General features: G+C 45.9%; 1 protein-coding gene across 2 annotated transcripts in view; it reads right to left on the reverse strand.

Moving 5' to 3' along the window:
- The window catches only part of SPOCK1 (SPARC (osteonectin), cwcv and kazal like domains proteoglycan 1), a 519,342-nt gene that overhangs the window by 210,275 nt on the left and 284,926 nt on the right, over positions 1–24,141 (reverse strand). The gene's annotated exons all lie outside the window — the stretch shown is intronic.

The raw sequence follows: 24,141 nt of genomic DNA on the forward strand, positions 1-24,141 counted from the left end.
ATTTGCAGTTCTGCCCCCACGCCTCCAGCTGGGAGAGTGACTCAAGAATGATCTCAATCTTCCAAGGCCCATGATTGAATCAACCGTGCCTAAGCAATGGAGCCTCCATAAAAATCCTAAAGGACTGGGTTTGGAGAGCTTCCGGGTTAGCGAACACATGAAGATTTGGGAAGGGCGGTGCTCTGGGAGAGGACGTAGGAGCTTTGCCATGATCTGACTGTTCCTGAGTTTTGCTGTTTTATAACAAACCAGTAATCTACCAGCACAATGTTCCTCGGAGTTCTGTGAGCCACTGCAGCAAATTCATCAAACCCAAGGGTGGGGGTTGTTGGAACCCCTATCTAGAGCCAGTAAGTCAATTGGCATCTGGAGTGGTGGGGGAGGGGGCTTAGGTAACTAGGAGGCTTCACCCTGGGGAGGCGGGAAAAGTTACTGAGGGATGAGGGTGACTCTTCTAGGCCACCCAAGTGTCCCTGAGTCCATCAAATGAACATTTACTGTGTGCTTAGAGCAATGTTACATGCTGTGGAAGATTCTCAGAAATTGGAGCCTTAGAAACTCTCTTTTCATACTTAGCATTTCCATCAGTCATCACCTCAGTCCCTCCTGTTCCCTCCACCATACTGAGTCCATCTCTTTCCTCGCATCTCCAGTACCACTCCCTCCCAGTCCAAACCAAAACTTATCCACAGCAACAATCTCCCAACCGTACAACCCAAGCCCCAGCCCTCCCTACGCAGCCCGGCCTCCACATGGTAGCCAGTGAAAGCTTTTCAAAACACAGATCTGTCATTTGGGTGTCCACACCCACCTGAGAGCCCTTCAGTGGGCTCCCACTGCTGCTAAGGCAGTGATACATTCCCTAAGGTGCTCTGCACACCCCTGTGGTCTGGCCCCAGCCAGACCCTCTGAACTCTGGCCTTCCTTCAAGCCCTCTTAATGACTACACTACTTTCCATGACAGGGCATTTCAGCATGCTGTTCCCTCTGGCTGCAATTCTCTTCCTTCTCTGCTTGATCCATTCATCTCCCTCCAGTCTCAGCTGGAATGCAACTTCCCCAAGGAAGCCTTCCCAATTCATCTCTATGTCAAGCCGTCCTCTTATAACCATGTGGAACACAGTGTGACTACTTGACATTTACCATCGTCTATGAGCCATATTTACTTATGTAATCACTTGATTAATAGGTCTCCTCCCTACACTGTAAGCTCGGGGACAGCAAGAGATGACCTTGTTTCTGTTGTTATTCTGTGGCCAATACTCAACATGGTGTCCAGCACCAGGCGCTATGAGCTTAGTGTGTATTTGTTGAGTCAAAGAATCTTGACCCCAGCGGTTTGCAATAGCTGGTCTAGTTATGATGAGGATTCACACCTCATTTCAAAAAAAAAAAAAAAGGACATTCAGAAATGAAAATAAAAGAGCCACCAGAGTAGATGGAGGAAGCCTTGGGTGTTGAGGACTCTACCTGCCCTGTGACTTCAAGAGTACGTTCTGAACAGAATACCTATTAGAAGACCATCACCTTCATCTTGACAACCCAGGTGGGATCCTGGGTCCTATGGGCCACTGTAGACTCACTGATTCTGCAAAACCTCCAGATCACACTCCAGCATGAATCTCTCCACACTGTACAAGCCCAAGTGACTCTGGACCTTGCAAGTGCAGGAGCTCTGGGAGCCCTGGGCCTCCAAATGAGTGACTGTCCTGAGCAAGCCTCGGATGCCGGCTTGATGTTGCTCTGCCGAAGAAGAGAGGTCACTCAGAAAGCGCTCAAAGAGAGATCACGATACTCCGTGAAATGCGGTACGAGAGGACCTGATTAGAATGAAGCAGGGACACTCCCAATCCTAGCTCTGCTATGCACTAGCTGTGTGACCACAAACAGAAGTCACTGTGCCACTTCAGGTCAGTTTTCTCATGTCGAAAGTCAGGATAAGAATCCTAATATCTACCTTCTGAGGCCGTCGTGAAGATAAATGAAATAATGTGTGTAGCATGCCTGGCAGAGTACGCAAATTCCAGTTTCCATTACAAGAGAAAAAAAATCCCGATTCTACTTCTCTACGAAAGTAGATAAGCTTAAAAATCAAATTTGGGAACACATTGTATTCCTTTAAAAAAAATTAAGGTTCTTCTTTCCTGATTATCACAGTAATACATTTTCACTGAGAGGCAATATGGAGTAGGAGATAAGGACCCACTGAATGGATTCAAATTCAGCACCATTTCCTAACAGCTGATTAGCCTGGGGCAAAAGCTACTTAAGTTCACAGAGTCCAATCTCCACATCCATAAAATGAAGATGGTAATATTTCCCAGTTTATAGCCTAGCTGTGGAAATTAAATGAGATAATTTATGGGAGATTCTTGATACAGCAAGAGACACCTTGTGAGGACTTCCGTAAACATTGTTTCAGTGGCCATCACCATCGTCACTACTGTTGACACCTTTTAAAGGCAGAAACATACAAAAAATAGGAAATGTAATTTATAATGCCACCATCCGTAAACAACATCTGAGTGGGCTTTTTTCCTTAATAATCAGCCAGTCATGTTTACAAAATGGAAGTCACACAATATAAACTTAGCTGTATTCTGCTATTTTCATTTTTATGTCGTAATTGCTAAGAACATGATGTAAAAGGTTCCGTAATATTCCATCATATGGTAGCGTTAAACGTAACCCATCCTAATAATTTTTGCCAGATGCTGGTCTTATAAATAATGCTGCAATAAATGTATTTCTGCATATGTCTTTGTCCTCATTTCTAATTATTTCTTTAGGAGAGACTTCTAAACGATGAATTATTGTTTAATAGAGCGCTTAGATTTTCTTTTTTTTTAATTCTTAATATATGACAGAGTGCTTTCCACAATTTATGTGGTGCCTGCCACATTAGCTAGCATACTGAGGGGCTGGATAAAGAGCTGTCAGAGGGAGAAAACAAAGTAAGCTTTGTCTTTTTAAAGAATACAGGCTTACTTAACAGAAGAAAGATTTTACCTTTTGTTTTACATTTCTTTGAATGCCAATGAAGTTTAATACTTTTCCTTATTATTTGTCCATGTATCTTTTATGAAATTTTGTACTCCTGTCTTTGGTAAAATTTCTTTATCTTTATTAATTTATAAATGCTTTTTATATATGAAAGCTATCACCTCCTTGACTTACTTGTGACAGTATTTTTCTTAATTTACTTTGTGTTTTATTTTTGACACAAATTGTAGCTTGATTTTAATGTAGTCAAACCTTCTAATTCTATTTACCAGATCTACTATTCTTGGGGTCAGATGAAAACTCAACCATGTGCTCTGCTAACTTTTGTGTGTGCTTATTTTTTATGCATACCTCTTCCAGATAAATGTGTTTTACTGGTTAGCATGAGATGACTACCTAACTTAAAGTACTCTGCCAAATTTCCCAGCACCATCTGCAGAATAAATCTGTGGTAGGTCAAAGACCTACCAGTGACTACTGGGATTTATTTCTGACTATGGATTCTAGTCCACTGTTATGCCCATTGAATTTTACATCATTCACCCTGAGCTCTTAAGGGGAAAAATTCCTGTTCCTCAGAGCCTGAGTCAGTGGATCCTGCCATACTGTGACCCAATGTGGACATAACGTAAGGACATAAGGACATAACATATTGCTGCCTTCCTTCAGATCACAACCACCTATCATAGAACCAGCCTGGGTATTGACACGAAGACCTCAGTGTGCAGATGAACATGGTATCAGTCTGTCATGTCTTTAGTATCATTAATACCATTCCAGCTGAGAACCTCACCTCATGAATTCTCTTCCAAGCCACAGTTCATGTTTTCCTCTGTATATATTCTCTGAAGTCCATATTGGTCAGGAAAGAGCCTGCTGGGGTGCCTGAGTCACCACACAGCTAATTTTATGAGCAAAATGTTGAAGAGTCAAGGATGGTTCTCAGCTCCCTAGGGCTACCACCTAAACCTCATGGATTTTCAGTCTCTAGTTGCTCCATCAGCCTCATTAACCCCACTGATCTCTCCATCTTCCTTCCACACTTCCTCTACCTGGGCCTGGGCCAACACACTCTCCTGGTTCTCCTCCTGGTTTCCAGTTTTTTCCCTCTTAGCCTTTTAGTACCTCCGGCTCATCTTCCGAGCTTCTGCATGTTGGAGATGAGTCATTTGTCCTAGTCATCAGACCTCTTTGCCCTTCTGCTTATACTCACTCCCATGATGATCTCATCCAATCTCAGGACTGTAAGCACCAAGTACAGGTTGATGACATCTCCAACGTGGGTCCTTCCCTGGATATTCAGACCAACGTATCCAACTCTCAAGAACTGGACTACTAACACGTCCCAAAGTGAACTAACCTTCCCCAGCAAACCAGCCCCTGCCGCAGTCTTCCCCCCCTCAGAGTCCATCAGCAAATCCACCAAAATAGAGCCCGAATTCAAGTGCATCTTTCTGCCCTCACTACCACTTCCCTGGAGTGAGCCATCACCAAAAGTCTCCCGAATGATCTCCCTGCTTCTGCCCTGTGACCCTCTTCAGCGTAAAGTCGAAGTCCTTACCAAATCATCTCTCTCTTCTTATTTCCCAATATTCTGCTCTCTGTTCATATTTCTCCAGACGCCCCTGTGAGTCCTCGGACAAGCTGGGCGCACCCCGTCCTCTGGCACTCATGCCCACTGCCCGTCACCCCGGCAGTCCTTGCCCACAAATCTACCTCCGTCGGGTCCTTCTTAATCACCACCTTCTCCATGAGGCCTACTCTGGCCCCAACAAAAACTCTTCCAAAATAAAAATAAAACAGCAACTCCCTACTCTGTACCCCCTTTGCCTGCCTAATTCTTTCTCTTTAGCGCTCATACTAAACAGACTCAACATATTAATTACTTAGCTTGACTTCTGATTACCCCCCTCACTAGAACCTAAGCTCCATGAAGGCGGGCAGTTCTCTGTTTACTGCAGTACCCATGGAACCAGAACTATGTTTGACACATAGTAGGATCTTAGCTACCCAGTGCATGAGTGGATGCATGCATGGGATGGCTATACAAATCCCTCTGTTTGAAAACAAGGAAGTAGAGTAGTCAGAGAGTCTCCGGGGTCAGAATTTGAATCCATACTGGCTCTACAAGGGGGTTTCTGTCTACAACCCTGAGGAAAGGATGAAAGAGGTTAAGACGGTGACACTATGGACAGAGACCCGATCTATTTAGCAAGCCGTGCTCTGTGTTACACTGCAGGCCAGATGTCCACTGTCTACATCTTTAGAATGCAGTTTTTGGGGGGGGGGGGTGACTGAGTGACTCAGTCGGTTAAGTGTCTGACTTCAGCTGAGGTCGTGATCTTATGGTTCGTGGGTTCCAGCCCTCTGTCAGGCTCTGTACTGACAGCCCAGAGCCAGGAGCCTGCTTCAGATTCTCTGTCTCCCTCTCTCTGCTACTCTCCCAAACAAGCTCTGTCTTTCTCTGTCTCTCAAAAATAAATAAACATTAAAAAAAATTAAAGAATATAGTTTGGGGAAAATATGAAAAGGGGAACAAAGTACATCTCAAGGCAACCGTCTTCTTGAGTTGGCCCAGGAAGGGAAAAAGGCATCCGCAACACAGTGCCCAACCCTGACTGAGACAGCAAGTGACAGATCTGACTGACAGACAGACAGAAGAGGTAGTAACTCATCAGAAAAAAAGAGACCAGAATGGATGGACCAGCAGAGAAACACGGTACACAAGTAGGGGCCCCATGGATGAAATGGTGATTACAAAACAAAACAGTCCTAATAAGATTACAGCCGATAATGAATCTGCTACAAAACTCTGGAACGATGTTAGGATTTTAATAAGCATCCCCCAAAGATCACTCAGTCAATTTCACAAATGCCCATTCTCATCACTTAATTCTAAGGGGGGCGGGAGGCGGCTCCACCTAGCTGTTTCTAAATTAATAATGTGCTTCATTTCTGTTACGCCTCAGAAACAAAGCCACTGTAACATTTCAAGCTGTTTTGGGAGAATTTTAATATTCTCCCTGCTGATATAAACAGAACCTTATTAACTAAGTCCCAGAGATGCCACATTTGGGATGTAATCCAGGCCCCGGTGCCAACTGCAATGTTAACATTTGAAAATACCTCATGTGCACACTTCATTTGAACAAGTACAGCAACATAAGCTTTTCCCCAGAAAAATGGAAAGGAAAAAAAAAGGTAACTCTGTATCCCCTTGAGAAAGGCCGCTTAATCCGGATTTGGACAAAGAATACAAGAAAATGGGACACACTGTTCCTCTTTTTTTTTTTCCTCATCATTTTTCCTACCATCAGCTCTCCCTCAGCTCTCAAGGACCTGTGTTGTAAATACAGCCGGGTCCGTTCCATGGAGGGGGGAATAAAAAGAGAAAACCCATGTGTCCCACATCCGGGCGGAAAGGGCATCACAGGAGGCCACGCCCCCCCTCAACCCAACTGAGGCCCGGATGTGGCTCCCTGGCCCCGGGGTGCCCGCCCGCGGCTTCACCGTCTCCGCCCGAACACCCATCGACCAGGGTCACTCAAGGCTTCCGGGCACAATATGCTGACAGTCATGTGAGCAGAATGTGGCTGTGTGTCACCGGATGCAAGCATTTCCAAGCAACCCTGATCCCGTTCTTATGACTCAGCCTCTAACGACAGCCCAGACACTTGCAGCAGCGGCAAATCCGCATGACTTCCCATCGCAACACAGGAAAAGCGAGTCACAGAAGGCTGAAGAGGACAAGGAGACAGGAAGAAAGCAGCAGGGAGGGAAGGTACAGTTGTCTACTTGTACATCACCTGCACAAAGTACCTATCATGTGAATACACTGCAAACAGACGCTTAACTTTTAATGTTGTTCTTGTACTGGGAATTAAAGGGGAAACCAGACAGTGTCATGCAATGTGACAAACCAGAGACGCCAGACTCAAGCTCAGGACAAGCTTGGATTTGTCTCTACTTGAGACCTGATTTAAAGCATCCTGAAAGGGGTGCAGACGAGAGTATACAGCCACAAATGCACATGACATATCAGTTTCCTGGTGTTTCCAGCATCTACAAATGCCTCCAGGAGAAGCAACGGGTAAAAACTGTGTGGAACAACACTGAGAGGCTTGATGTGAGTTCAAAAATAAATTCCTCCAATTGTAAATAAGTTAGATGCTCACAGGCTGAGATGTCTCCTTCATGTGAGGAGCTCAGACTCCGCGAAGGAAAATAACAACAAAGCATTCTTTTCCTTGAATTAAAAATCAGGTCACAGTAAACTCAAAAATAACTTTGTAAAGGCTAAGGATGGGAACAGAAGAGTTATTCTATAAATAATCACTAGCATCCATATTCATTGTGAGCCTTTGAAAGTCGCTGGACAAGAGGTTTCAGAAAAGCAACGGCTGATCTTGCTTAAAGAACGTCATCCATATTCACGTCCTGAATGCACCCTAATCAACAAATCCAAGTGCTCAGCTAATTAAATGCTGATTGCTTGTTACACAAGGGTGAAAGTCAACCATCTTAGCCAAGGTTTGAGTTATTCTAAGAAGTGATGATAGTTAAGCTTTTTTGAGCCATTTTATGCCTAATGAGTACATTACTCTTAATGAAACTTCATTCAGGATAATGGATTACCTTGGTTTAACAAATAACTAACAGATGACTTTCTGGTTTTTTATTCCCCAAATCCTGTAACTGACACTGTAGACATGGCTGATAAACTTTGAGCACTTTTCTGTTCTTGACCAGTGACAGTCCAAAAAGGATCCGGTGACCTCCCGCGTCACTGCTCAGTCTCGTGATGGAGGGCAAGCGGGGGCTAATCTGGGGCCAGAAATGACCGCTTCAGTATCACCCCCCATCCGGGATGACAACATTTCCCAAAATCGAGGTGGTGAGGCGGACTGCACGAGACTTAGTCCCGAGGTAAAAAGGGCAACGAACAGATTGCAGGCCTGAGCATCTTCTCGTGTCGTCCCTAGGGAAGTCCCGGGAGCCGCTTCTAATTACTGATGCTCCGCGTATGATTTCCTTATCATTACTGCTATTTACCCTTTTTTCTTAGGATGGCATTACCATGTTTACCTGAAAGGTAATGCATGCTTTAGCTAAAATGAGAAAATCATTCTCTCTTCTCTGATCCTTAAGAATTTTGCATACGATGCTGCTTAAGTGAATTTAAAGTATTTCACCAAGTCGTCAACAAAAATTATTCACTCTACCTGGCTCACAACTTTTTGATTTACAGGGTGCTTTCTCACTTGCATGTGTAAACAAGAACCTACTCAGATCAGGAGCGATGTCATCCTTGCCTAACTGTCTCTCCTTCAAAAATTAATCAAGCTGACTGGAGAGACATAACGGGAAATCCTTCTTAAGTAATGTGGATTAATGATGTGCTGCCACTTCCCACGGGAGGGAGGATGTCGACTTCTTCCAAAATACAGACCTCTGGCAACATGGGAAATAACTCTGCCTACTGGGTAAGAGCTTAGGTTCTGGATGCTGACAAATCTGCATTCCGATCCCATACTATGCGTTTGTTTGGTGGCCTTGGCTGGTCCGTTAACCCACCCAAGCCTTGGTTTGCCCCTCTGCAGAACGGAAATCATTACCCTCCACTGTTGGCCTGTGATAACGCACCAATTAACATGCCTACAAAGCCTTCAGCACTGGCTTGATAAATGTCAGGTGCTAACACTGTTAATTTTATCTGCAATATCAGTGATGTCCAACCAGTGGCACGATGGTTTTGAAAACATCAGAGATGTTTGTAAACCTGATGGAACAAGACCTACAGACCTTCAAGCATCCCCACACTATGTCTGGGAAAAAGCCCTAGCCTGCCAGAATGTCTTCTCAGAGAAGCGAGGCAGCAAACTGACAAAAGGAAATATATCGATTGGTTTCTAAGAGTCAACAACAGCCACCCCACACGTCATAGTCAAGGCAGCAATCTAGGGGCCATCCGTGATTTTTTTTCACCTCTTTCTTTCATCTTTCAGTCCATCATTCTGTACCACAGCCTCTACTTTTAAAACCTATCCCAAATTCTCCCCTCTCCTCCGCCTGCACACCCAGCGCTCTGCCCTAGGCCCTCATCTGTCTGCTCACCTGTGAGGAGGCAATGAACCCTGTAACTAGTCTCCCACTTCTTACCTTCTGACACTCCCCGTCCCCCCACCCCCAAGTCCAGTCTCCATCCCACAGCCAGACTCTGCTTAACAACTTTTAATGGCTCCCTACCACCTTGGGAGTAAAGCCCAAATCCCAAACAGGCCTCTGCCAACCCACATAAGCTCATCTGCCACCAATGTCCCTCCTCACTCAGCACATTCTCAGAGCACTGCCTCCATTCCTCAAACACACTCAGCCTGTTCCCACCCCTGGGCTCAGGCACAGGTTGCTTCCTCTGCATGACAGGTGCCTCCTTTGCCCTCTGCTTGGCGGGCTCCCTCCTTGCTGACAAGACACAGCTGAAACATATCCTCCTAAGAAGTGACTCTCCCACGACTCCTAAGAAGATGATTTATTCCTGTCACAGTACCCCATTTCTTTTTTGACAACAGTTTTCTCCATTTTAAGGCCGCTTGTACTTTTTTCCCTGGGTCTCTCCACCCTGCTGCTGGCTTCCCAGGAACCACGGGGGACATCTACACTTAGCACAGACCTGGGCACACAGCAGTAACTGGGTCCAACAGGAATGACTCGAGGGTTAGGCATGGGCAAAGTGAGGTTTGGGCTTTATTCTGCATGGCCGCAGGGTGAAGAGAAAACCCACGTGAGATGAAGCTGTGTGGTAGCCGACACATCTCAGGGAAAGGAAGGCACCCTTGTCTCAGAAGAGCCACCTGCCTTGTGGGCAGAGGAGTGAGGTCCCCATCCTGGAGAGTGCTCAAAAGCAGGGTCTAGTCAACAGTCTCAAGGAAACATCTGACTGGACTGCATGACCTGGCAGGGGGCTTTCGCCTCCAGGATTCCATGAAATGTAAGAGTCCAGCCCTTGGCAGTGATGAACCACCCATCCGGGGCAGGGGCGGGTGGGAAAGGAGGCGGCTGGACGCGCACATAGTTTCCGGACCCTGGTTTTAGAGAAGAGGCGCAATCAAGTCACAGCCACTGTTGAAGGCCAAACGACACTCCTTACGTGCTCGCCAGACACAGAGCACCACCCTGTGCCCAGCCAGCCCCGCTTATCTCTGGAAAGAGACATACGGAAAGAAAAGGGGAAAAAATCACAGCTGAATAATCTCTGCAGAATGCTCAATTCTCACTTATCCAGTCTTTCCCAGAGCCCCACGAGATGGATACCGTCAGCCCCATCAACAGATGGAAGAGAACACCAAGATGCCAAGAGAGGTTAATACACGGTGTCCAGGGTCAAATATGCTACAAGTAAAGCCAGGATGAGGACCCAGATAGGCAGACACCTAACCCGGCCACTATCCTGCAGCGTGCCACCTGGAGAGACAAAATGCAGTATGTACCATCCTTTTCGGTTCCTCTAGAAGAACCATTGGTGGCATTCAAGAACCCACTCAACATCCCTGCTAAGGCCGCCAGATGGAGAAGGATTCCAAGAAGCGAGTAAGACCCCTAAGTCAGAGTACGTTGAAGGTTAGGTGCAGGAAAGGGGCTCCCGAGGATGCAAACACAAAGCCACAGAACGCCCTGAGAGACCTGGTCCAGCCCCGGAAGCTTCAGGCACCAGGGCTGCACCAGCCCCCCAGAGGGCCCACAGGGAGTTCACCTGTGCATCCCCACAAGGGATTCCAAACTGCATGCGCCTGCCGGACAGACTAGGAGACCTGTGTGAGTCTCTACTCCATAGAAATGCCAAACAGGGGGAAATGATTTAGGAGAGTACATGGAGGGGTCGGTTAAACCCAAGGAGGGCTCAGTTGAATTCTTAGCCCTACTATTTACCAGCTGGGGCACATGAGGCAAGTGACTTGCCCTTCTGGGTCTGTTTCCTTACCTGTGTTACCCAACTGCTTCTTAAGCTGTTAGCATATCTAAGTTAACAGATATACTGAGGAATTGCTAATATAATCCTACAAGTTAAAATGGCTTGTACTATGTTACAACCAGTGTAATGAAAATAAGCGGGAGAGACTTCATATAAATATCATCCTAGTTGACATTTATCAAGGATTAACTACATGCCAAGCAACATCGTACGGAATATCCTTGGGTTGTTGTATTTAATTCTCAAATGCCCCATAAAGATAGGACAATTAGCCCTATTTCACACGTGAGGAAACTGAGAACAAGAAATTTAAGAACTCTGCCGAGGGACACCATGCCTCGTAAGTGTCAGAGACCAGATATGAAGCCGGTGAGGGGACTGCAGAGGCCATATGCTGAACCACAACCATATCAGCCTATCAGGAACATGAGAATACGGCACGTTGTCCCTCAACATACACATTTTCACAAGCATCGTCCTCTGTCCTGAGTGACAAGATCTCCTCAGATTCCATCTGCTGTCGTCCCTTCCGTGCCTGTCACAGGCCAGCACTGCTGTCCTTCTGCCTGGCTGATGGCATCCCACACTCCCCGTGAATGGTCTCTGCAGGCCTGGGACAGGCTTCCTCGCAGAGAGCCTTTCCAGTGGGGGCTTTTCTAAACTGGAATATGAACACCGGCTCCAGCATCCTCTTGATTTACTGTGAAGTATAAGGGATGTGAATAAGTGATTTTACAGGCGCACATGTATTTCCTTCATGGTTTTTTCAGCCAAACTTCTTTAACTGTCAGGAAGGAGGGACAGACTTCAGCTGGGTTTACACGGGCTTTGCCTGCAGATCACAGCCAGTCACCTGGGTTCCTACTGGCCCAGGGTCAGGTTGTCAGGGGAGGCATAACCAGGGCGCAGGATGGCAACACGCAGCAGGAACAGGGGACGGGAGGTGGCAGGTAACCTGGCTGTGACTCGGGGCAGAGGAAAGGGGTCAGGCGTGAATACTTACTGCATATAAGAGCAGCGCTGGGCCCTGTGCTAGATGCTTCCTGGGGTTGTCTGGGGACGAAATCAGGTGACACACCTGAAGGGCTCAGCCCCAGGCCTGCTCTGCACATGCTTCATAAATGATGTGTGTGGTTGCTGTGATTTACTACTGTAATTATTAATTTGGGCTCTGATTACACTTGATAAATATGAAGTCCTACAATGGTTTAAAATCAGAGCACACACAGCTTATTCATTTAACCTTAAAAAATAATTTCAGGACGCCTGGGTTGCTCAGTTAACCATCCAACTCTTGATTCCAGGTCAGGTCAGGATCTCACGGTTCATGAGAGCGAGCCCCACACTGGGCTCTGCACTGACAGTTACAGAGCTTGCTTGGGATTCTCTCTCTCCCTCTCTCTCTCTCTGCCCCTTCTCTGCTTGCTTGCTCTCTCTCTCTCTCTCTCTCTCTCTCTCTCTCAAAATAAATAAGTAAACATTTTTTAAAAAAGGAATCTCATCCTCAAATGTCTCTGAAAGACATCTGAAAGGATCTAAATATACCATCTCTGCACCTCTGATCAAAACCCCATCCTCTCCCAGTGATTCCTCTCTCCAAAGCAGGGCTGGGCTCATTTATGTGCACGCCCCCCAAATCCCTCCTTCACTCCCAATCTCAATGTCTCTATTTCTTTGCCCCTAATTATCCTGAGAGGCTTAGCCTCTCTTCCAACCAGAAAAACACATCCCCCCTATGTACAAAGAAGGCAGGGGAGAGAAAATGGGGTCAACAGTTACAGGTCTCTCTTCATTCAGTAGCTGGAAGAGCAGGGACCTCTGGGGACATGGCCCTATTAATGATTTTGTCCTGTCCTAGGACAATGAATGTGACAACCGTGTCATCTGGGGATACTGCGTCCATTTTTAGAAGATGCAGGGATGAAGTTTACGAGGGATGTAGACCACCTGCATGCCACACACTGAAAGGTGGAAGTGACTCCATTCTGCCTAACAGAACGGTGCCATCCACAGTGCCTTTTCTGGATGTGAAATCAAACCACACAGAATCCCGCCGCTGGAGTTAGGGAAGGAACAGGGATGTGGAGGTCGCTCTTCCAGAGTGTGAGGCCCAGCCTCACTCCTCCCTGACGGGAATTATGGTCAGTCCACTAGTTTCCTGATGCCTTTCCCCTCTGTTCCCTCCTTCACAAACCTGGGGTGGTGATACTGGTCTCATAGGGTTGTTGTGAGACTCCAAAGAGCACACTCAATAAAGGATATCTCCTCCCTTCAACCTGATGAGCCAGCTTTAAAAAAGTATCTATACATAATGGTCTCCCCAACGGGGAAACAATTTTCTCTCCCGTTCACTGTCAAATCCCACACCATGGTAAGAATTACTTGAAAAGAGTGTTTACTATTTCCTATTTCCAAAATATATTTTCCATTAGGTAATTCAAAGCTATTAAGGCTGCCAAAGCCCTAAATAACCAGGCCACATCAGAGCCTGCACTGCATGACCCACACACTACAAATGAATTGCTTCTAAAAGTAAGGAGATACGGAGGTACTTTGATTTTGCTTCGATATGACTCAAACTGATAGAAACGCTGTAAATATCCCTCCCAAAGTTGGAAGCAGACAACATCACCATCGGCAGCAAATGTGAAACCATTTTCATGATAATTTGTTGAGCCCAGAACCACAAGACTGGCTTGTGTGACTGATGAGAAAGCACCGGGCTTGACTGAATCAGACTAACCACATATTTTTGGACTGTACTCTGATTTTATTATGGGCCCCCCCGAGAGTTCAATCCCAGTGTCAGTCATCAGACACAAAAGAAGAACCCAGCCTTTCAGCTTGACAATGTCCAGGAAAGTGAAAAATTGATTCATGTAGTCAACGAGCATACAATTACTGGGATCGAGTTTAAAAAGATGCATATGATACACTCTGTACACAAATACAAAACCACAAGAAATGCGGGGAAATATGAACTCTTCCAAACACTAAATGCAATAAATCCATACTTTATGTTCTTGGCCATTAAGACTCAAGCACTTTTAGTGATTTCAATGTTCCACTGTAGCCTTTTCAAACCTGTGTATTTGCCAACACAACTAGATTTGATATTGATTTTTTGTCACAAAGCCAGAAAGTGAATGAGCTGGGAACCAAATCTACGATCCAGGGTAGCCGGTTTTGCTCCGTGCATTTCCAATGCCATAGAATTTGAGGGTGACACATCCACCCTGTTGTACATGGGACAATCCAGCAAAGGGATGGGAGATGGCAGGTGTATATTATCTGTTAAGTGGGTTTCAAATTTATTCCATGTTCTATACAACTCCCTTCTTCTTTCACACACACACACACACACACACACACACACACACACACACACTGCAAAAGCAAAGGAGCCAAGTTTTATATGGCTTTACCTCAAAGAAACACTGACAATGGCCTATCTGAAGAAATCGTCCCCAGTCTTCTTGTTACTTCCAAGGCTAGAGCTGAGGCAACTATCTAACTACAGGACTCATGCAGCATTATCACATCTTAGTCTTTGGAAAGTTAAGAATAAACCTGTTGCACGTATTTCTGAAATGCTCTCAAATAATCAGCTTTATTTAAGCGTCATGTCATTCTATTCTTGAGAGCCCCCCAGCAGCCCTGCTGATGGTCTGAGGGAGGTACAGGACAGAACTGGGAATCTGAGACACATCTGCAATACAGGTTGGGCACCAGTGTGGGAAGAGGGGAGGTCAAGTAAGCCCTTTTGCCAGCAGGTCATCACTGAGCATCCCAGAGATTTCCTATCCTAGAGGAGTCAACCACGAGCTAAGGCATGCAGGAGCAGGGAGGGTTTGCTCAGGGTTCCATGTTACAGCTTTCATCTCCTGACTGCCTCATCTGTACTCGCCCAGTACCATTTTAGGTCAGTTAAGAGAGAGAGGTAGCTAGATCCAGAACTGCCAATGAGTTCGGCCTGCATAGTGTGACAGGAACATGGGCTCAGTTCTACATTCTACTTCCCCCAGTACTCTGTCCACAAGCCAACTGGTTATGATTCTCACCAGTGAGCCAAAGCCCTGTGTAAGGGCAGTTCTCCTCACACCAGAACATCAGCCGCAGGGACATGAGCTCGGCTTAGTCCTGTGCACACCGGATGCCCCCAGGGAAAGCAGACCTAGCATGACCACTCCGGAAGAGACCTCCTGAGACCCAGCTCTGCGCTATTTCTTCAAAGATGAGGAAAGTGAGGCCCACAGAAGTAAGGGACTGTCACCCCACACTGGACCTCCCATTATGGAGGGTCACATTTCAGCATAATAGTTAAGAGCAAGGTCTTCAAAGTTAAACCCGTCTCTGAAGTCCACCTCAGCTACCCCCTAGCTGTGTAACCTTGATCACGTCTTTCAGCACCTGAGATTGAGTCCCACAAATGTGAGCGTGGGGACTAACGGTGCTCACCTCACTACGGGTGTTGCTAAGAATCAAAGATAGTTGACAGGAAGGGCATGCTGCCTGGCATGGAGGAAGTATGCAATACGCTGTAGCAAACATAATGATGATGATGTAATTTTATCCTCTCGGACAATAATCCTTTCACAATTTTCTTCAATGCAACCACTATATACTGAACATACTCTGGGCCATGCACCGCGTGGACTCAGCAATGAGGAGCAGGCAGCAGGCTCTGTCATCAACCTTGGACTCAATGGCTTGCATGGTGCCTCGTTAACAATCTCATCTTGGTCACATAAGGGCACCATGCGGCTACCTGTTTGATCTATGACTGACAACAAAGCCCTGGGCCAGGAGCGAGGAGTCTTAGCCCTTTTGGACTGCATTTCCAGCACTTCCTAAACTCTTATCTTGTGTGTTGCCAGTTCTGCTTCCCCAGGATCCGAGATTCCTTGCAGTGGACAAAGTCAGAGGCTTCGCCTCTTGCACATGGGTAACAGTTCCGGGTGGTGGTTGGACCAAGGATTCTACACTGTCTATTGAAGGAAGAAAAGGGGAGGGGAGGGAGGCATCCACAGCCCAGGGCTCTGCCTCGGGCCTTCCAGACACTAGATGCTGCCATCTGGGAGGTGAGCGCTGAGATGGGTCAAGGAGAGGTCAGGCAATGAACCCTGGTTTCAGTGCACTGCAGCAGCCTCTCCCCCTCACGGGGGTCCTCTCAGGAAGGCAAGAGCCAGCTAATGCAACAGCTAGACAGCATAAAAGGTGCTAGTCGGAGTCACAAAGTCATGGGTTTCATTCTTGATGAGGGAAGAGGCGCAAAGTCCAAAATCACAAGCATTGTTGTCAGAATGATAACTTGTTAGGGCCTATTTGTTTTATTATTATTATTTTTTTAATTTAAATCCAAGTCAGTTAACATATAATGTAATAATTTCAGGGATAGAATTTAGTGGATTCATCACTTCCATATAACACCCAGTGCCCATCCCAACAAATACTCCTTAATGCCCCTCACCCCTCTAGCCCATCTCCCCACCCAACACCCCACCAGCAACCTTGAGTTTGTTCTCTGTATTTAAAAGTCTCTTATGGTTTGCCTCCCTCTTTGTTTTTTTTCTTATTTTTCCTTCCCTTCCCTTATTTCATCTCAAATTCCACATATGAGTGAAATCCTATGTCAGTGATTTCAATAACCAATGCTATAAACATTGGGGTGCATGTGTCCCTTCAAATCAGCACTCCTGTATCCTTTGGATAAATACCTAGTAGTGTAATTGCTGGGTCGTAGGGTCGTTCTATCTTTAATATTTTGAGAAGACTTCATATTGTTCTCCAGAGTGGCTGCACCAGTTTGCATTCCCACCAGCAGTGCAAAAGGGTTCCTCTTTCTCTGCATCCTCGCCAACATCTCTCATTTCCTGAGTTGTTAATTTTTAGCATTGTGACAGGTGTAAGGGCAGTAACTCATTGTGGTTTTGATTTGTATTTCCCTGATGATGAGTGATGTTGAGCATCTTTTCATGTGTCTGTTTGCCATCCGGATGTCTTCTTTGGAAAAGTGTCTATTCATGTCTTTTACCCATTTCTTCACTAGATTATTTCTTCTTTGGGTATTGAGTTTGATAATTTCTTTACAGATTTTGTATACTAACCCTTTATCTGATTTCTCGTTTGCAAATACCTTCTCCTATTCTGTCAGCTGCCTTTTAGTTTTGCTGACTGTTTCCTTCCCTGTGCAGAAGATTTTTATCTTCTTTAAACAATTTTTGTAGTGGGGCACCTGGGTGGCTCAGTCGGTTAAGCGTCCGACTTCGGCTCAGGTCATGATCTCATGGTCCGTGAGTTCGAGCCCCGCGTCGGGCTCTGTGCTGACAGCTCAGAGCCTGGAGCCTGTTTCGGATTCTGTGTCTCCCTCTCTCTCTGACCCTCCCCCGTTCATGCTCTGCCTCTCTCTGTCTCAAAAATAAATAAACGTTAAAAAAATTTTTTTTTAATTTTTGTAGCATTTATTCCATTTTGAAAGACGAGGAGAGACAGAGCATGAGCAGAGGTGGGGCAGAGAGAGAGGGAGACATAGGATCCCAAGCAGGCTCCAGACTCCGAGCTGTCAGCACAGAGCCTGACATGGGGCTCAAACTCACAGACTTAGAGATCATGACCTGATCTGAAGTTGGACGCTTAACCAACTGAGCCACCCAGGTGCCCCAGATTTTTATCTTGATGAGGTCCCAATAGTTCATTTAGCACCTGCTATTTGGACCGCATGTGTTAATTATGACTGTCCCCATTTTACTCAGAGGATGGTGAGGCTTAGCCAGGATGGGTAACATGAGGACACACAACAAGTTGCAGACACAGGCTTCACACACAGGCAGCCTCAGAGATTCTCCGCACAACTACGGTGACATTGGCTATACCAAGGGTTTGTATTCATAGACTATGAGCTACACTCTGCATGAAGCAATTACATTCTCTCATTTCATCTGCACCAAACCTCTATCAAGTAAGTGCTATTTCTAATTTTGCCTAAGAGGAAACTAATGTGCAAGTCATGTCACACAAGTGGCTGGCAAGGCTAGGGTCTGGCTCTGAGTTCCCAGGCACCATGCAATAGAGAGGACCAGATTAGGAAATGAGCAAACTTGGTTCAAGTCCCACCTTCACCTGTCTTGGACCACGTGCTCTCAGCTAAGTCAGTAACACTGAGGGGTCCCTGGTTCCCCATCTGTGACATGGGGCAACTGTGCCTGCTTCCTGGAGTTCCAGCAAGGCTCCAATAGAAGGGTGCGACACACATCTGAAGGGGGGGATGTTTACTGCAATGATGGTGACCTCTCTCTCCATCTGGGGTGTTTCTGGATGCAACAGGGTCAGACCAAACCTTGTTTTGGTGCTATCGTTTTAACTTCCCCTATTCTCAAAGCAATAACAGTATCAACAGGATATTGGGGGTGAGGGGGAAGCCATGTGTTTAATATACATCTACTCACTCATGGCAGCATTCATTTTATACCAACACTAGGAGACTCAGACCAGGAAGACTGTTTGCTACCAAAGCTCTTTTGTAAAAGCAAGGGCCTTTGTCACCATATGCACATATTCCCCAGTACTTAGCAAATCACCTAGCCCAGGGTCAACTGTATATAATACGGACACAAGTATTTCTAAATGAGAGTAAATAGTTAAAAAATTACTATTATTTAGTGCTATGAACCAGGTATTGTGTTATCCTCACCTCTTACAACTATGAAAGAAAGATCAGTTTTACTCCTATTTTACAAGTGAGAAAATGGAAGCTCAGAGAGGAGAAGTTGGCCAAGGTCCCAGAGCTGGTAACTGGTAAAGCCCGAATTCCAACTCAAGTCTGTGCGAATGTAACCCAAGGCCCCTCCACAACACTGCCATCCAAATACGGTCAGAAACACTCAGACTGCAGAAACTTAGGTCACTTCTAGAAGAGTGAACGTGCCCTCACAGGGACATTGGGTTCATGATTCATTCAGAGTGAATGCATTTCCTCAGAGTCTAGCACACTTTATGCACATCTTGCACTCAACAACAACAAAAAGTTCAATGACTGACTGAATAAGTGTTTACTGAGAGCTGTGGTCTACAAGGGCACACCAATTCGGACAAATAATAAGACAAAGGCATAAAAAGGTAAACAAAAACAATGCCTCCACACCAAGTGCCAGATTCAGGATACCAATGACGAGGTCTAATGGGGATGGAAGGAGAGATTATTGGGGCCTCAGGAGGTCAGAAGACTGAACTTGAGCTGAATTTTTTAAGGAAGGTAGTTTCTGATTAAGAGATGATATGAAGCAGAATTTACAGCACATTAAATCATGATCATTTTGTTGTAGAAATATTCCATTCCTAGGCAAATATATACTTTAATTAGCAAGTTCCACTCCCAATTAAAAAAACTCAATGTTTCCATTCCAAGGGAAAAATAATATTTGCTCCTTAATTAGGTGTGGACCAAAGGAATACCATGTACTAAGGAAGCATCAACAAACACTGACCCTTGGCAAATGAAAGATACTGGATAAATATGGCTTGGGATGGACAGGTACAAGGTCTACAATTTCAATGGGAGAAAACATCTTTGAACATTCACTAAGTGTCAAGAACCAAGCTTCTCATAGGACCCATCTAGGACCCTTGAGGTAGCAGTTTTTACCTCTACAGAGAACAAGTAAATCTCTTCCAACTTAATGTCAAGAATCTGCTTTCCACCTAGATAAAGAAGCAAAATGTCTTCTCTAAGCAGCCTCATCCCCTGGGTGAACTCATCCTCCACCAAGGTCTGGTCTTCTGGCCAGTCAAGGGACCATGCTCTGTAGGCCCCTGAGATCCAACTTCCTCCACTCACCTGGAGAGGACTCACATCAAGCAAGCTCTCAGGGACATGATTAAAAGCCAAAGCACTACCAGAGCTTGTGTAGAGTGGACGCTGAAGCATTCCTCCCTGGAATGTAGATTTAGTGGGTGGTCATTTTACATTATTTTCATCCCAAGAAAAACACTGGCATATATTAAGAAAAAGATTTCAAAATGTGTATGAATTTTTTAAAGATGAAACCTGGGACTTCAAAGAGATTTAAGATTTGTGGAAGACTGCTTCAGGCCACACCCCAGCAATATGGCTCATGTTTCTCCACCATGGGGCGTTGATGGGAGAAAGTTCTCTAAGGCTCCAGCTAGTAAAACATTGCAGATACGGAAGCCGCAAACAATCTCTGGGACAACTGCACATTTCCGATCTGGCCCTTGAATGTTCATTTGTAATTGCATCATCTCCAGACACTAGGCGAGTTACAAGTTTTGGAAACACAAAACTACCTAGTCTAGAGATAAAGAAATTGAGATTTAAGGAGCTCAGCATCTTATCCAAGTCAAAAAGTGGCAGAGAAGGGGCCCAGTCAAGGCTCAAATTCAAAATACAACCCCCCTCTCCTACAGGAGCAGACAATTCAGGGGGCACAGTGAAGTATACAATGAGAAGATGGCTCAGTGCAAAATGCTCTCCAGTAAATGAGCGAGCGGTGATGGCATGATGATCCAAGGCATGGCAGAGATGGGGCACCCAGGTGGTAGACCCTAAACAAGAGGAAGGACTCAGATGGGTGAGGAGAATGGGAAATGAATCTGGCAGGTGAAGACTACCTCGGACCAAGTCTGGTCACCAGGTGTGACTTTAATTCACTACAGCATAAGGCAGGGAGCATCTGAAATCTCCCACCCCACATGCAAATCCTGACGCCATCACTGACTAGCCAGCCCTTCACACAACTGATTCTCTCTGGCCTCAGGGTTCTCAGCTCTCAAAAGCAGACCCTAACTGACACTACTTCACAAGGATCTCCAGATAATCAGATAAAGATATGTATACATGGCCCAACATGAGCCATTATGGTTCACTCAATCAGACACTCAAATATGGATTAAAACCTTGCTCTAGGACAGCACAACACCAGTGATGGGGAATAAAGTATTGCACAATACAGCATTATTTAAAGACTGTGCAATACGTTAGTAAAAAAAAAAAAAAAAGAGCAAGGAGTACAGGAGACCATATCCCAGGCCAGTTCTGCCTGGAGGGGTCAGGGGTCAAGGATGGGGAGGTTCTGAAGCCATCTCTGGGGAAGCCTTCAAAGTGATGACATTTGGATTGTCTTTCCAGATAAAGAGGAAACCATAAGGAAAGGGGAGGCGGGCAGGCACTCCAGGAGGAGAGGAGGCTCGGGCAATGGCCTGGGGAGCGCGCTCAGTAGGGCTGTGCTGGAGTGCAGGACAGTTGCAGGGGGATGAGGAGGCCATAGGGGCCAAGGTTTAATCAAAGGCATGTTTTGAAAATAAGCACCAGACTTTCAACAATAGCCAAATTCTGGAAAGAGCCTAAAGGTCCATCAACTGATGAATGGATAAAGAAATTGTGGTTTATATACACAATGGAGTACTACGTGGCAATGAGAAAGAACGAAATACGGCCCTTTGTAGCAACGTGGATGGAACTGGAGAGTGTTATGTTAAGTGAAATAAGTCATACACAGAAAGACAGATACCTTATGTTTTCATCTTATGTGGATCCTGAGAAGCCTAACAGAAGACCACAGGGGAGGGGAAGAAAAAAAAAAAAGAGGTTAGAGAGGGAGGGAGCCAAAACATAAGAGACTCTTAAAAACTGAGAACAAACTGAGGGTTGATGGGGGTGGGAGGGAGGGGAAAGTGGGTGATGGGCATTGAGGAGGGCACCTGTTGAGATGAGCACTGGTTGTTGTATGGAAACCAATTTGACAAAAATTTCATATTTAAAACAAACAAACAAACAAATAAATAAGTCCTATTGAGATTCAAGATAAAGTCTGAAACAACAACAACAACAAAAGAAAAAAGAACAAAGAAAATAAGCATCAGGCAGGAATATGCAGGCTTGAGGGCAGGGAGAGGGAGTCTGGACAGAGGGAGGTGAGATTTTGAAGGCCTCATTCTGCATGGATGAGACATGGAGCAGAGACAAGGCTGGGAAGGGAGAAGTGACAGGAAGCCTGTGGGAAGCCACAGGGAATCAAGATAAACTGACAAAGAAAATAAAACTCAGTTGACTGAAGCATTTCTTTCCGGTACTAGAGGCTCTTCTCAAACATAATGAATAAATAAATATGCTTCCAATGATTACAAAGCAGCACTTGGCTTCTCTTCAAATCACTCCCCAGAGCCAGTCTCTGTAAGAGCCCCGAGTGAGCGTGCATCCCACCGAGCGGCGCCTCCTCTCGTGGTAGAAGCCCCTCAGCTGGGCAGCTAGAAGCACACGGGAGAGACACAGAGATCCAGGACGTGCTAGAATTTCAGGACAGAACCTAGCTTGCCCTCACCTCACCCAGTGACCTTGGACAACACCCTCTCCCACCCAGGCCTAAGGTTTACAGATGCTCCCACCTGTAAAACATAGCGTCTAGCTCACAACTTCATGACTGTAACAATGGGATTTCCTTCCAGGTTTGGGCCATCATGAACCTCTGGACTGTTCTGATGTCCTCATTCACAACAGTGATGTGGGCAAATCCTCTGTGGTTCAGCAACAAGGGCTGACCACCAGGTAGAAACCATCTGTTACTGCAGAAAGTACTGTCCATAATTCTTATATTAGTAAGAAGAGCTCAACCACAATTTCATTGATCACCTACTACGCAAAGTAGTGAAGACATGTGACTCAGTCCTCATAACATGCATCTGAAGTAGGGACTATAGCATTCCCCTTAACTGGCTAGTCTAAGGCGTCAGAGCTAATCAGTGGTGGGGCTGCAACAGAAATCAGACGGAACGGTCCAACCCCACTCCTACTGTCGATGTTGCCTCATTGCACATGTCCTGTCCTATGGCTTCCATGTTCCTAGACACGGGGAGAACATCAGCAAAAGGAGCTTTGACAATACCTTCCTGAGGGATGCCACCACTGGCCCTTTCCTTACCTATAGCAGACATGGCTAATCAATCACAGAATCCTTCCTCAATGATTTGTGATCGCAGATCCATTTCTAACTAGTCAGAGTTCAAGATGAAACCTGATCCCTTGTCTTCATCTTCAGCTTCGTGTGAAATGGAAGCCTGTCAGGGACATGTGATTTGTTTGAGGTAACACAGCTTGTTAGTGAGAAATGGAACATAAATCTTGGTCTCTCAACCCCCTAGTCGAGCAAGCTGGTGGCGAGACCTCCCTGCGCAAAGGACAGGGTCTTTTCTAATGGACCAGAGACCCACAGTAGAACAGTTTTACCTAAAATGACCACACCATCAAGTTCCAGGAGGAGAAGGTCCCATGTCCAGCCCTCACCTGTGGTTCTTGGGTGCTACAAGTCCTCCACCCAAGGGCCCTCTACACAGCAGCATTTCTGCTTTGTTGTGATTGAAATGAGTAATGTGCAAAGCTGAGAAATTAGTGGTGTTTTTCAAGCTAACAAATATTTGAACTGTGAATCCCAGAAAAGTCATGAATTAAACAAAAGAACAATAACACCACTCACTTAATTCCTTCTGGAGGGACTCAAAATTTCTTCAAGACTTGCAGGGAAAACTGACAAGTCATGTGACTCAGCTACATGAGAAAGAAGGGCCACCCGTCTCAGTCCCGGAGAAGCAAGCTCTCAGGATGGAGTCCTAGAGGGGCCAAACTCTTTCCCGACCCCTGATGCACACAGGACAGATGGCCCCAGGCCTGCCCAGGAGGTGCTCCTCATCTGACACCACATCAGAAGAAGGGATGGGGAGCCCAGACAGCACCACCAAAAGTCAGGAACGGGACACCAGCTGTCAGGTGCCTGGGCAGGGGTAAGCATGGGGAGAGGAGAGAGGATGATCAACAAGGGAGAAAGCAGCACCCAGGCCTCCTTCGAGGGGTGGGGGGCAGAAATGGGGCAGTCATAAAATGCAGGGTTGTCTCCAGGGCACCTTCTTTATGCAACCCCTGGGTGGGTGGGGGGTACCTTAAGGAGGCACATCAGAAGAAACCTGGTTGATACAAAGCTCTCTTCCCCTCAAGCTCACCTGGAGTCTCTCCAAATAGATGACTACTAACAAATTTGCACCCAGGAAATGCTATCATCGCCCCATCAATTTGTCCAGTGGCCTGTTTACATAAATACACTGTGTTCTTTGTGTGAACAGGAATAATGATGCTAAGATTATAAAAATCAGTCATCCAAAATTAT

Source organism: Felis catus, chromosome A1 (assembly GCF_018350175.1).
Source record: "Felis catus isolate Fca126 chromosome A1, F.catus_Fca126_mat1.0, whole genome shotgun sequence".
Lineage (NCBI taxonomy): Eukaryota > Metazoa > Chordata > Mammalia > Carnivora > Felidae > Felis > Felis catus.